This window comes from Erinaceus europaeus, chromosome 16, assembly GCF_950295315.1.
Source record: "Erinaceus europaeus chromosome 16, mEriEur2.1, whole genome shotgun sequence".
In the NCBI taxonomy this organism is placed as follows: Eukaryota; Metazoa; Chordata; class Mammalia; order Eulipotyphla; family Erinaceidae; genus Erinaceus; species Erinaceus europaeus.
The window spans coordinates 13912235-13924398 of record NC_080177.1 but is presented as its reverse complement, the minus strand read 5'-3'; the positions used below and the strand labels follow the sequence as shown (position 1 = coordinate 13924398).

Genomic DNA, 12164 nt, shown 5'->3' with positions numbered 1-12164 from the left:
GGGGGGAGGGGGCTCACACTCAATTTAAAATTTCTCAGCCCGAGTCAGTCTTCTCAGGCTGCTACAAGGAGCAGCCAGACTGGGTGGCTCAAACACAAAATATTGCTCACAGTTCTGGAGACCTCAAATTCAAAATCAAGGCCGCCAGGCTTGGTGTCTCCCAAGGAGTCTCTTAGCTGCAAAGGTGGCCTTCCACCGCCTCCATTCAGGCCTGAGGTGGGGTGGGGTTGGGGCTTCTCTAAGAACACTAGTCATAATGGAGTAGGGCCCCACCCGATGATCTCATTGAACTTTAACTAGCTTCTGAAAGGTTCTAGCTCCAGTGAGTAGTATCCTAACCCACTGGAGGCCAGTGCTTAATCACATGAGTTCTGAGAGGACAGAGCTTAGGCTCCAACACTAGTATTGCCCTTCCCGAAGTTAGAGGATACAGGATGTCCTCCATCTCCTGTTCTCCAAAGTTCTCTCTCCATCTTCCTGCTCCCGATTAGCACTTTGCAGAGAACATGCAGGGCTGTTTAGTTGTATTTGCTTGTCTTCTTCCTATTGCCATTCATATGTATTGAATTGCAGAGATGTTTTTGAGAGAGATACAAAAGCACCACTCCACAATGAAATCTGTCTGTTTTCGTCCACGGCGTTCTCACTTGGTACCTGGGATCAAACACATGGGAGGCATGTGCTCTATCCACGGAGCATCCTCCAAGGCCTTAGACAGCGGTTTGTTGGCTTGCTTGCTTGTTTGGTCAGCTCCAGGGCTTCACCACTGAGGGCTCACTCCCCCACCCCCACTCCCACCCCACTTATAGAGTCAGAGGGGCAGCAAAAGAGAATGAACGAGACCACAGCACCAAAGCTTCCTTCAGTGCAACAATACCAGGCTCAGACTGGGGTTGAGCACATGGCAACGCACAAAATACACAGATATTTAAGCTAGGAACTAAAAAAAGCAACTGTTTGGCTTCAGGCCTCCTCAGGAGCCTCTAATTTGCCCCACTGTTACTATTTATCAAATTGTCAAGGTCAGAGGAACTATGTGGTGGGCAGAGAAAGTTGGAGGGGGAAAAAAGAGGAAAGAGAAAAGTTACCTATGTCTAGAAATGTTTCACCATCAAATGGTCTCCACTCCTTATATGGCATTTCCTGTATTACAACATATCGGATTAACAAGCCTAGACGCAGGGAAACTGGAGGAAAAACTGTTTTAAAAGGAATCTTCCATCTCTATCAAGACTTTCATTTTCTCAAGCAGCGTACCCAACACACACACACACACACACACACACACACACACACACACACACCCCTACAGGTCCTGGCTGATATCCCAAGCACACTAGTTCCAGATGTATTTACATAATAGTTCAGTCAATTAAGAAAAAAAAAAGTTTAAAGAGTCATTTCTCAAACCACCAACTTTTTCCTTGATGATTTTTTTTTTTTTAATATGGAATTACAAGCATGCTCTCAAGTCCACTTACTCCTTAGGAAACTATCTGTCAATACCTCTCACATACTCAGTGCACCAAGAATACAATACCAGATGCTTGAATCCCAAGGAGGGAGACCAGCACACATTTTGCTAAGTGGTACTGATGTTACTCCCTCTTGTCGGTGCAGCACCTTAAATACCTGGGAAGGCTCAACTATCTCAATTATGCCCTGAAGAAGCTAAGATGCAAAGATCAAAATCAAGTCCATGCTGCTAGACAGTGTAAGTGTCAAGTCCAAAAGGCATATTACCTGACTCTCTGGGCAATAGCCTTTCCACTAACAAGGGATGTCAGCCTGAGATCCATGACTGTGGATGGAAAAAAAAAAGTTCTGTGTCTTGATGTTCACTAATCTCTAACTGAAATGTAACTCAGTCTTCACATGTAACTTCAAATATAACTTCAGCATCATAGCATTAGGTCACAGTGATAGGTATTAGCAATTACTCTGTCACCAACAGAAGTCTTATGTTTTCTTGTATTGCAGGTGTTAGCTATATCTTGAAGCACTGTTCATGCTCATTACAACTCAAAACTTATGACAGTGGGCAGGTGAAATAACTCACTTGGATAGTGTATGTGTGACTCAGATTCTCAAGTCTGGCCTCCATTACATGGAAGAAAATTTCATTGTTGTGTTCTCTTTCATTCTCTCTTTCACCCTCTCATGCTCTCACTCTCTCTTCCTCTGGCAGCACAGGGGAGAGGAGGAATAGAGAAGGGAGGGAAGAAGAAAAAAGAGGGAGGAAGAAAGATGGTAGTTATTGGATCCACTACAGGATCTTATTCAATTCAGTATCTTAAAGACACACATATTTCACCACAAAATCTTTTCATATTTTGACAAATATGCTGTAAGATTTTGTTGGTTTTTTTCCTATAAGATTGCTGCTTAGGGAGTTGGGCAGTAGAGCAGTGGATTAAGCACAGCTGGCGCACAAGCACAAGGACCGGCATAAGGATCCCAGTTTGAGCCCTGGGGCTCCCCACCTGTAGGGGAGTCGCTTCACAAGCGGTGAAGCAGGTCTGCAGGTGTCTTTCTCTCCCCCTCTCTGTCTTCCCCTCCTCTCTCTATTTCTCTCTGTCCTATACAACAAGGATGACATCAGTAACAACAACAATAATAACTACAACAATAAAACAACAAGGGCAACAACAAGGAATAAATATTTAAAAAATTTTAAATACTGCTGCTTATACCTTTAAAGAACCATTATTTGTTTGTTTGCTTAGAGATCGAAATTCAGAGTGGAAGGGGAAACAGAGGAAGGAAGAGACACTTGTGGCCCTGCTTGTGAGGCTTCCTCCCCGCAGGTGGAAATCTGGGGCTTGAACCTGGGTCCTTGTACACTATAAGGTATAGACTTTACCAGAGGTACCACCACCAGGCCCCAAAGGAGGGCCACTCTGAGAAGGGGCCCTTAGTCTTTCCAGAACTGCCAGAAGTGTACACAGAACAAACAAGGGGCAGAACCCTGCCTCACAGCAATGGGAACCCTGCTTAAACCTTCTGATGTGGTCCCAGAGGGATAAAGATTAGGGAAGCTTACAACGGATGGGACAGGACACAGAACTCTGTTGGTGGCAACTGTATGGAATTGTACCCCCAGTCATCTTACAATCTTGTTAAACATTATTAAATCACAAATAAAAAAATAAATAAACCTTCTGATGGATCGGAGCCGAGCTACTCACATTCAACGAGTGGCAGGTGCCCAAAATTCCTCCATACTGAGACATCCAGAAATGCCCACACACCAAGAAACTTCTTTCTGGGACAGCCCCTCCGCAGGCGCCCGCCCAGCCCCTGCACCCCCAGACTCTATGTCCCTGGGGGTGTAGACTCGGAGGGGCGTGCAGCTCACCCCAACACACACCCAACCCAAGGGTGGTCTGGGTCCCAGGCTGCCAACCCCCAACCCCCGACCCCCTGCCTCTTACCGGGGCGGGGCGAGCCGAGCCTCCCGCGGTGCAGATTCGGTGCAGATACTCTCTAGCTGCGGCTCCCCGCGGGGACCCGAGTTCTTGGTTGGGCCCCGCCCGCGCCCGCCCCCAGGGGCAGGAGGCGGGGAGAGCCGGGCTCCCCGAAAAGGTTCAGGAAGGTCGGGGACGGTGGCGCCGCGCCGCCAGCAAGTGCACTCGCGCTCCGAGGGGCCCCGGGACCCCGGGGTGGGGGGAGACGGCGGGCACAGAAGCCACCTGTCACCTCCCGTCCACCCCCGCCTGGTGCCAACCCGTGTTGTATAACTGGGAGGGACCAAGTGGAGGCGGGCTGTGGCCACAGAGCCTGCGGGTCAGGTGCTTCAGAGCGTTCTGTGCTTCTCCTCACCAGCTTCCCTGTCCCGACAGACAGACAGACAGCTTCCCCCGAGCTCGTTTCCCAGACGCCACAAAGTGCCATGGCCCGCTGCTGGGTGAGCGCTGAGGCCTCCACAGGCCTCCGGCCAGCTGGGACTGGACGTTTCCCATTGGCTGCACTGCCTGGGTGGGTCCGAAGTGTGGGCGAGCCAGACCGAGCAGACCCTTTTTCTGATCAGGCCCAAGTCTTACTGCAAGTGTATGGGCCTTTAATAGGTGTCTGTGTTAATAGCTTCAGATGTGCGCGTTTGTCAGTTTCACGCGTGTGTGTGTGTGTGTGTGTGTGTGTGTGTGTGTGTGTGTGTGTGATTTTAATAGCTTCAGATGTGCGCGTTTATCAAAATTTTCACTCCAGTCAGATCCCTTGAAAGAATTGTTTACATTTTTCACATTTTGTTTTGTACATTTCAAATTGATTTTTATTTTTTTATATTTATTTCTTTCCCTTTTGTTGCCCTTGTTTTTTGTTGTTGTAGTTATTATTGTTGTCGTCGTTGTTAGGACAGAGAAATGGAGAGAAGAGGGGAAGACTGAGGGAGAAAGAATACAGACGCCTGCAGACCTGCTTCACTGCTTGTGAAGTGACTCCCCTACAGGTGGGGAGCTGGGGGCTCGAAACAGGATCCTTATGCCGGTCCTTGCACTTTGCTGGGGTCCTTGTGCTTAACCCACTGAGCTACCACCAGACTCCCTTCAAATTGAATTTTTAAAAAAATTCTATTTAGATCAATGTTTTCTCTCTCTGATCATGGGTCTGGTCATTCTGAGCACTGCAGGTACAAATACAGACTGGGCTCAGGGACAACTTTGTTCCATCTGCCCCTGTTTCTGAACTGGTGAGCAACTCCCGGTTTAAAAGCTCTCAATAAAACAAGAGCAGCCTTGGTTGGCCCAAAAGATGGATTCCTAGAAATTGCAGTATACTGGAGCTGTGGGGTTGAGGGTTAGGTGGAATGTGTGATCTTTATAATGGTCTGAAATAGAATCTCTTCTTACTCTGGAATTTTGAGTGTGGTGGATGTTCATTTGTCTTAGTTGGTTTTGTTTTGTTTTGTTTGCATTCTTGACTGTTGAGACAAGAGGATGGGTGACGCCAGCAGAACTCTGGGCAGCTATGTGGTGCCATGCACGCTGCCCAGGAGGCCGGCAACCCTGGGAGGAGAGAGGAGAGAGGAAAGACTATCAACCAGAAACTCACAGGAGAGGGGCTACTTGATTGGTTAGTTTGAAGTCAATGGGTGTAAAATTATAGTTAAGGAGAGCGAGGCAGTGGCAAGCCCAGTTGAGTGCATATGCTATTGTGCCCAAGGACCCAGGTGTGAAACCTCAGTCCCCACCTGCAGGAGGGACATTGTCATGAGAGACGAAGTAGTGCAGCAGGTATCTCTCATTTTCTCTCCCTCTCTATCTCCTTCTCCCCTCTTGATTGTTCTCTGTGAAGGAAGAACAGTAAGGAAGAAGAGTGGAAGTGAAAAAGAAGGAGAAAAGATGAAGTGGGGACAGGGGCTGGGGGGGGGGGGATGCAGATGAAGTGGGGAGGAAGGAGAAATTAGTGAAGAAGCATGTCCTAAGCAGGCCCCAGGGTCTCCCATAGGTGCTTATTCTAACTATCACACCCAAGACTCCTCCTTTGAAGCATAGCACTGACTCTAATTAACATTAGACGGCCAGGGGGAAGGCTGAGACCTTAACCAGTCACTTAATGGGCTTTTGTCATTATTTGATGGATATTCCTGGGTCCCTGCCTGCTGTGTCAGGAAAGTCCTGCACCTGTTAACTGATCACACTCTGATGAAAAACTTAAGGGACTGACTACTAGGCAGTCCAAAAAAGAAAAAAAAAAAAAATCAAGGAAGGTATGTACTATAGGCTTCATAGTGCATGATCTGAGAGCTTATCCTCCACATGTCTGAGCAAGGTGGTGTATGAGAGTGGAAACCTCTCTCCTAGAGCACGAAGGGCCTGCTAAGCTCATGTACATGTGTGCAGAGCAAGAATGTGGCTCTGGTAGGCTCAGACTCTGCATCTGGATAGGTCTTCTGGTGGGACTTAGGAAAAATAGTGGATTGGGACTGGACGGTGGCACACATGATTGAGTGTACACATTCCAGTATGCAAGAACCCAGGGTCAAGCCCTGGTCCCACCTGCAGTGGGTAAGCTTCACAAGTGGTAAAGCAGGACTGCAGGTATCTTTCCCTATCTCCACCTTCCCTCTAAGCTTCTGTCTCTATCTAAAATAAATAAAGATTTATTTATTTTCCCTTTTGTTGCCTTTGTTGTTTTTCATTATTGTTGTAGTTATTATTGTTATTGATGTCATTGTTGTTAGATAGGAGAGAGGAGGGGAAGACAGAGAGGGGGAGAGAAAGATAGACACCTGCAGACCTGCTTCACCGCTTGTAAAGTGACTCCCCTGCAGGTGGGGAGCCGGGGCTCAAACTGGGATCCTTAAGCCGGTCCTTGTACTTTGCGCCACATGCACTAAACCTGCTGCGCTACCACCCGACTACCCAAATAAAGACTTTTTTAAATAGCTTGAAAACAAATTGTGGATCACGTGGAGTCAGAATTTTCTCAGAAATTTTGTCCCAAACTCAGTTGGGGGCAGTATTTTCACTTGAATTTCCACCTCCCTGAAGCAGGAGGGTGGAGATACAGAACTCTGGTGGTAGGTGTGGAACTATATGCTATATTCTAACAATCTTAAAACCTACTATTAATCAAAAAGGGGGGGGGAAAAGTCCATCTCCCTGGGGTCAGAGAGGTGGCTCAGAGGTAGGCCCTGGTTTCAATACCCAAAATGCATTAAAAAAAAAAGGTGATCTTACATTAAAGATATGCTAAAAGAATAAACAGTGTCTCCTGGGTAATGGATGTCTTAATGGATGAGACTGTGAAAAGCAAGTTATGTTTGTATTTGGTTTTTTTGTCAGGCTGGAAAGAAAAGAGACCAGGCTGAGTGCTGAGGGGCCACTGTACAAATGAAGTGTTTCCTTCTTCAGGAAGGAAGGGGAGGCTGGCACCTGGTCACCTCTAGCCGGGATCAAACCTTCCCTACCCATCAAGACTATCAAGAAAGCTCTACTAAAACCACCCATGGAGGTTCCACCAGGGCTCTTGAAAGAACTTTGTTTTTTTGTTAATTAATTTACTGATAGACAGGCATGGAGAGGGAAAGGGGAGAGCAAGAGAGACACCTGCAGCACTGTTTCACCGTGCAGGAAGCTTTGCCCCTGCAGGTGGGAGCTGGGGGTTAAACCCCAGTCCTTGCACATGGCAGTGTGCACTCTACCAGGTGGACCACCACCCAACCCTATATTAGTATTCGTACACTACCACTCTCAAAGCCAAGGTACTGATGTTCTTCCATTGATCACATTGGTAAAATGGAGGTCGTGTGTGTGTTCGTGTATGTATAATCTACCTCATGGGAGCCTTATGAAAATTAAATGTTCATACAAAAGAAGCAAATGATTCTAAACCTGGCCTGGGATTCACTAAATGGTGAATAATAAATGGTAATCACTGTGGTTATTGTTATTCAGTGTTCCAACAGGTGTTAAACCAGGCACTGCAAAGTTAGTTCAAGGTCCCTGCCATCAGACAAATGGAAAAGTGTGAATACTGGGCCTCCTGCATGACTAGTAGATATAGTTTCTCAAAAAAGAGAAGGACTGGAGATGTATGGGGAGGTGGGAGGAACAGACTAGAGGCAGATATAGTGATGTGCAATGTCCCATGAAAGAGAAAACTGAGCCTGAGACTAGAAGGCACAGTCCCAGGAGTTGAAGTAAAAATGGAGGAAGCCCGAGCTCCTTCTTCCCAGAACGCCTTCGGTGCTGTCCGTGGGTTCTTTGCCAGTGTCGACTCCTTCAAGATGCTTTAACCTTCCTTCCCTCCAACAGCTGGGTCCATCACGCCCAGCCTGTTCCTTTGGGACCTTGTGCCATGGTTACTTCTTTCAATAAAGTTGTATCAAAGGTGGACAGCCTGTGACTCTCCCAGAAAAAAAAAGGGAGAGGGACTGGGCCACAGTGGTGTGCACTGGCATGGCGCTATAGCCTCCCCTTCCCTGGACCCCCGTCAGTCAGTGGGTTCGACATCTAAAAATGGACTCAAGCCTGAAAATTAAGCAAGGCATCTTGACTTTCAATTATAGTGGCGGCCTTCAACTCCTCTTTTTTTTTTTTTTAATAGATAAGCACTAAGCAAACTGTGGCCCATGAGCCAAATCTAAGCAACCACCTGTGTCTATACACTAAGTTTTCTTGACGTACAGCTACTCATTTGTTTCCTGACCTCTCAGGGCTGCTTCTGTGATAAGGCAGTTTAGCTGTGCAGCCACAGCAGAGCGTGTGGGCACTGGCTCTTCACCCAGAGAGCTTCATGACCCACCAAAGACATTGATAAGCCTCACCCTCTGTCAGCGGCCTGCCTGCTAGATGCAAGACTAACGCCACACTCCATTAGACATCTCCAGAATGTCCTGATTGCCCTCCTTCCAGGCCTTTTGGTGAGTGAGTTTCCTGAGGTCTCTTTGCTTCAGGCAGCTTAACACCACCACTGCCTTCTGTCACACCTATGCCGCCCCTTCCTCATGCTAACAAGCTGTTTGTACTCACCCCTCGTGCACCATCCCTGACCTGAAGAACTTCTCAGTGATGTTGGTGCCACATTCTGACAGTGTGGTGTGTCTCCAATAGGAGACAGCCTCTCTCTAGTGAGCCTGTGGGCCTTAAGCTGACATAGCCCTTTGAGAATGTCCACTTCTCCTGGGCCCTTCGTTCCTTCCTGCACTATCTGCCAGAGAGAAAAGAAGGAAGGTTGGGTGGAGGGAACATCCTAAGTTTCCAGAAAAAGTTTCAGCAAAGTCACTGAGGGGCCCCCGAGGCGAAGTCAACCCTCAACAGTGCCCTGTCTCCAGGAGCAACCTGTAGGAAGTGTGCCTCGGAGCAACCCAGAAGATCTAAGCCCAGCAGCTGGGAAAGCTGGGGGCTAAGCCCCAGGTAGTTAAACATGTGTGAGGCATGTTGGCACAATCACAGTAGAATCCCAGAACAAAGATTACTATAGGTCAAACAGAGCCTGCTCTGCATGCCAGTCTGCATCTTTAATTACAGGAAAGTGGCACAAGGTCCTACTCAAGATGACCCCTCTCTTGGGGAGGAGAGTGTGAGCCAGAATGAGAGGGCTACAGGGCAGACTGCAGAGGGCCAGGGCAACTAACTCAGTGTGCCTCACCATTCCTCTGTCAGTCTAGATGGGAAAAGAGCAGCTGACCTCACTCAGAAACTCTCTTCCCCGTTGAGAGAGTAAAATTCACGTCTCAGAATTTGCCTGAGGCCTAGGCTGTGAGGTAGTTAAATGTTAGAAACATCTCCTCTGCTATGAATGCACCTACCAGCATACTCTCAGTAAACCAAGCAGATGGATTTCATACTCTCAGTAAGAGAGAATAACAGCCTCTAAGGCAGTATTCCTTGGGAGTTATAGGACTTAAAGGATCTCATAAAGTTCAGTCTGGAAGTCTCTTGTCTATATGTCTACCCAAACTGCTCACTGCTCCCCTCCCCAAAGACCGGTGGGCCAAGACCCAGAAATGCAGACGCAGCAAAGCAACACCAAAGAGTTGCCCATGGTGGTGGTGGTGAAAGTTCTTGAAGCCACCGTAATGAAAATGCCCTGGTCCAGGTGTGTGGTATGGGCAGGTACTCAGACTCCATATCCATCAGCTGTGGCCTCTAGACCTGCACTAGGCTATGGTGTCATGGTGAAAAGCTCCCAGTGTTGCTGTTACAGATCAATGTGTCAGGCACTTGAAATAGAACACATAGATGCTCCAAAGAGCTGCAGTGTAGAACTGGAATTAGAAATCTGGCCAGAGATGAAAATACTTCAGGAAAAAAAAGGAAAGAAAAGAAAATGGACTAAACCAAAAAAAAAAAAAAAAAAAGGGAAACCTAGCAAACAGTGAAGATAGGTGGTACTTGAATTTCTGGACTAGTAAGCATGGAATACAGATTCTTAAGGAGCATCTTGTTACTGAATTAGGTAATTCGTATCAAAACATTTTGAAAAGACAACATGCTAGAGTAAACTAAAAACAGTAACATCAGATGCTCATTATAGATGCAATTAAAGTTTTGTTAGAAGAGAAAACACAAATAGATTCTGAATGGAAGTTGGTGTATTGCAGCAAAGTAAAAGACTTTGGAGTGGGTGGGAGGGGGAAGAGTATAGGTCCAAAAAGGATGACAGAAGACCCAGTGGGGGTTGTAGTGTTATGTGGAAAACTGAGAAATGTTATGCATGTACAAACTATTGTATTTACTGTTGCATGTAAAACATTAACCCCCCAATAAAGAAATTTAAAAAAAAAGTTTTGTTAGGGTTATCGCATATATGGGACAGGCAGGTAACATAAATTATTTATGGAAAACGGGGATCTTAGCTAAGTAATAAAATTTCAGCAGAACTCAAGAAAAGCCCAGTACCCAGTTCTCTTACAGAGTCTAGTACAGGAAAATTGCTCAGCACCCAAGGCAACCTTGACCTTTTCAGAAACACAAGCGCCTGGACCCCTACTCCTTCCTACTAACACTCACTGCTCTGCAGTCTTCTCACTGCTCCTTCAATTACTAAAGGGCTGCTTCTGAGAAAAGATTCTCATCACCCAAGACAGGGATTGACTAAGCCAACGAGATTCTCTAAAGTCTTCAACTAAATAAAGCTTTTTCTACTAGGCCAACATTTCACTGATAAGCCCATGGGTGGATGGGCTGCCTTGAGCCCAGCCCAGATCCAGTCATCTGAGGTTTATTGTCGAAGGTGGGATGAATTTAAATCCAGAATGCCTAGGATCTGTGGCCAAAGCAAGCCTTTGGTCTAGAATGTTCTCCCACACCCCCACCAAGTCCAAGTTCTGCTTTGTGTTTTCATTATTTTTCAACTTTGTTTTTATTAGTGATTTAATAATTATTAACAAGATTGTAGGCTAAGAGGAGTACAATTCGATACCATTTCCACCAGAGTGCCAGATCTCATCCCCTCCACTGGAAGGTTCCCTATTTTTTTTCTAAATATTTTATTTATTTATTAGTGAATAGTGATAAGAGAGAAATTGAGAGGGAAGGGGAGATAGAGAGGGAGACAGAAAGACACCTGCAGCCCTGCTTCATCACTCATGAAGCTTTCCCCCTGCTGGTGGGGACCAGGGGCTTGAACCTGGGTCCTTATGCACTGTAATGTGTGCACCTAACCAGGTGCACCACCACCTGGCCCAGTTCCCTATTTATCCCTCTGGGAGTATCAATCAAGGATCTCTATGGGGTGCAGAAGGTGGGAGTTCTGGCTTCTGTAATTGCTTCTCCACTGGACATGGGTGTTGACAGGTCAATAAATGGCCCCAGCCTGTCTCTATCTTCCCCTAGTGGGGAAACCAACCAGGGCTCAGAGCCAGCATTACAAATCTACTACTCCTGGTGACCTTTTTTCTTTTCTTTTCTTTTTTTTATATTTATTTATTTTCCCTTTTGTTGCCTTTGTTGTTTTTTATTGTTGTAATTATTATTGTTGTTGTTGATGTTGTCGTTGTTGGATAGGTCAGATAGAAATGGAGAGAGGAGGGGAAGACAGAGAGGAGGAGAGAAAGATAGACACCTGCAGACCTGCTTTACTGCCTGTGAAGGGAATCCCCTGTAGGTGGGGAGCCGGGGGCTCGAACCGGGATCCTTATCCTGGTCCTTACACTTTGCACCACGTGCACTTAACCCGCAGCGCTACCGCCTGACTCCCTCATTTTTCCTTTCTAATTTATTGGCTAGGACAGAGAGAAATTGAGAGGAGATGAAGAAAGATAGATACCTGCAGATCTCCTTCGCCACTTGTGAATTGTGCCCCTCGCAGGTGCGGGTGAGGCTCGAACTCGGGTCCATGCACACGGTAATATACACGGCTAACAGGGTGTGCCACTGCCCAGCCCCTGAAATTTTTTCTTAGAAAACTATTCTCAGCACGGCTTATGATAGATTAACTGTGACTGGAGAAGGTAAGTGAAAAATCATCATTTTAGAAAACTCAGCAAGTTAGAAAAACACAGCTTGAAAACCTAACTGCTTCATGGAGATCACTGCCAGATATCACACTGTTTAAATGAAAGTTCAAATCATAGAGAAACTCCTGACTTACCAAGAAAACTACAGCTGATAATGTTGAGATGGAGATATATCAAGCCAGCTGACAATACATTACTATTGATAGATCCTGTACAACCAGGAGAGTAAAAAAAAGCACCACAAGATGGCAGCATTGCC

The 12164-nt window shown here is 46.5% G+C and overlaps 1 protein-coding gene across 2 annotated transcripts in view; it reads right to left on the bottom strand.

Annotated features, from left to right (window-relative positions):
* The window catches only part of BLOC1S6 (biogenesis of lysosomal organelles complex 1 subunit 6), a 53643-nt gene that overhangs the window by 25148 nt on the left and 16331 nt on the right, over positions 1-12164 (bottom strand). Inside the window, exon 6 of one of the 2 annotated variants that reach the window (XM_060174592.1) lies at positions 4871-5003. The exons of the other annotated variant lie outside the window; for it this stretch is intronic. The gene's annotated coding sequence lies outside the window, so the exon portion shown is untranslated. Of the gene's footprint in view, positions 1-4870; positions 5004-12164 lie in introns of those variants that run through there. 2 annotated transcript variants of the gene reach the window in all.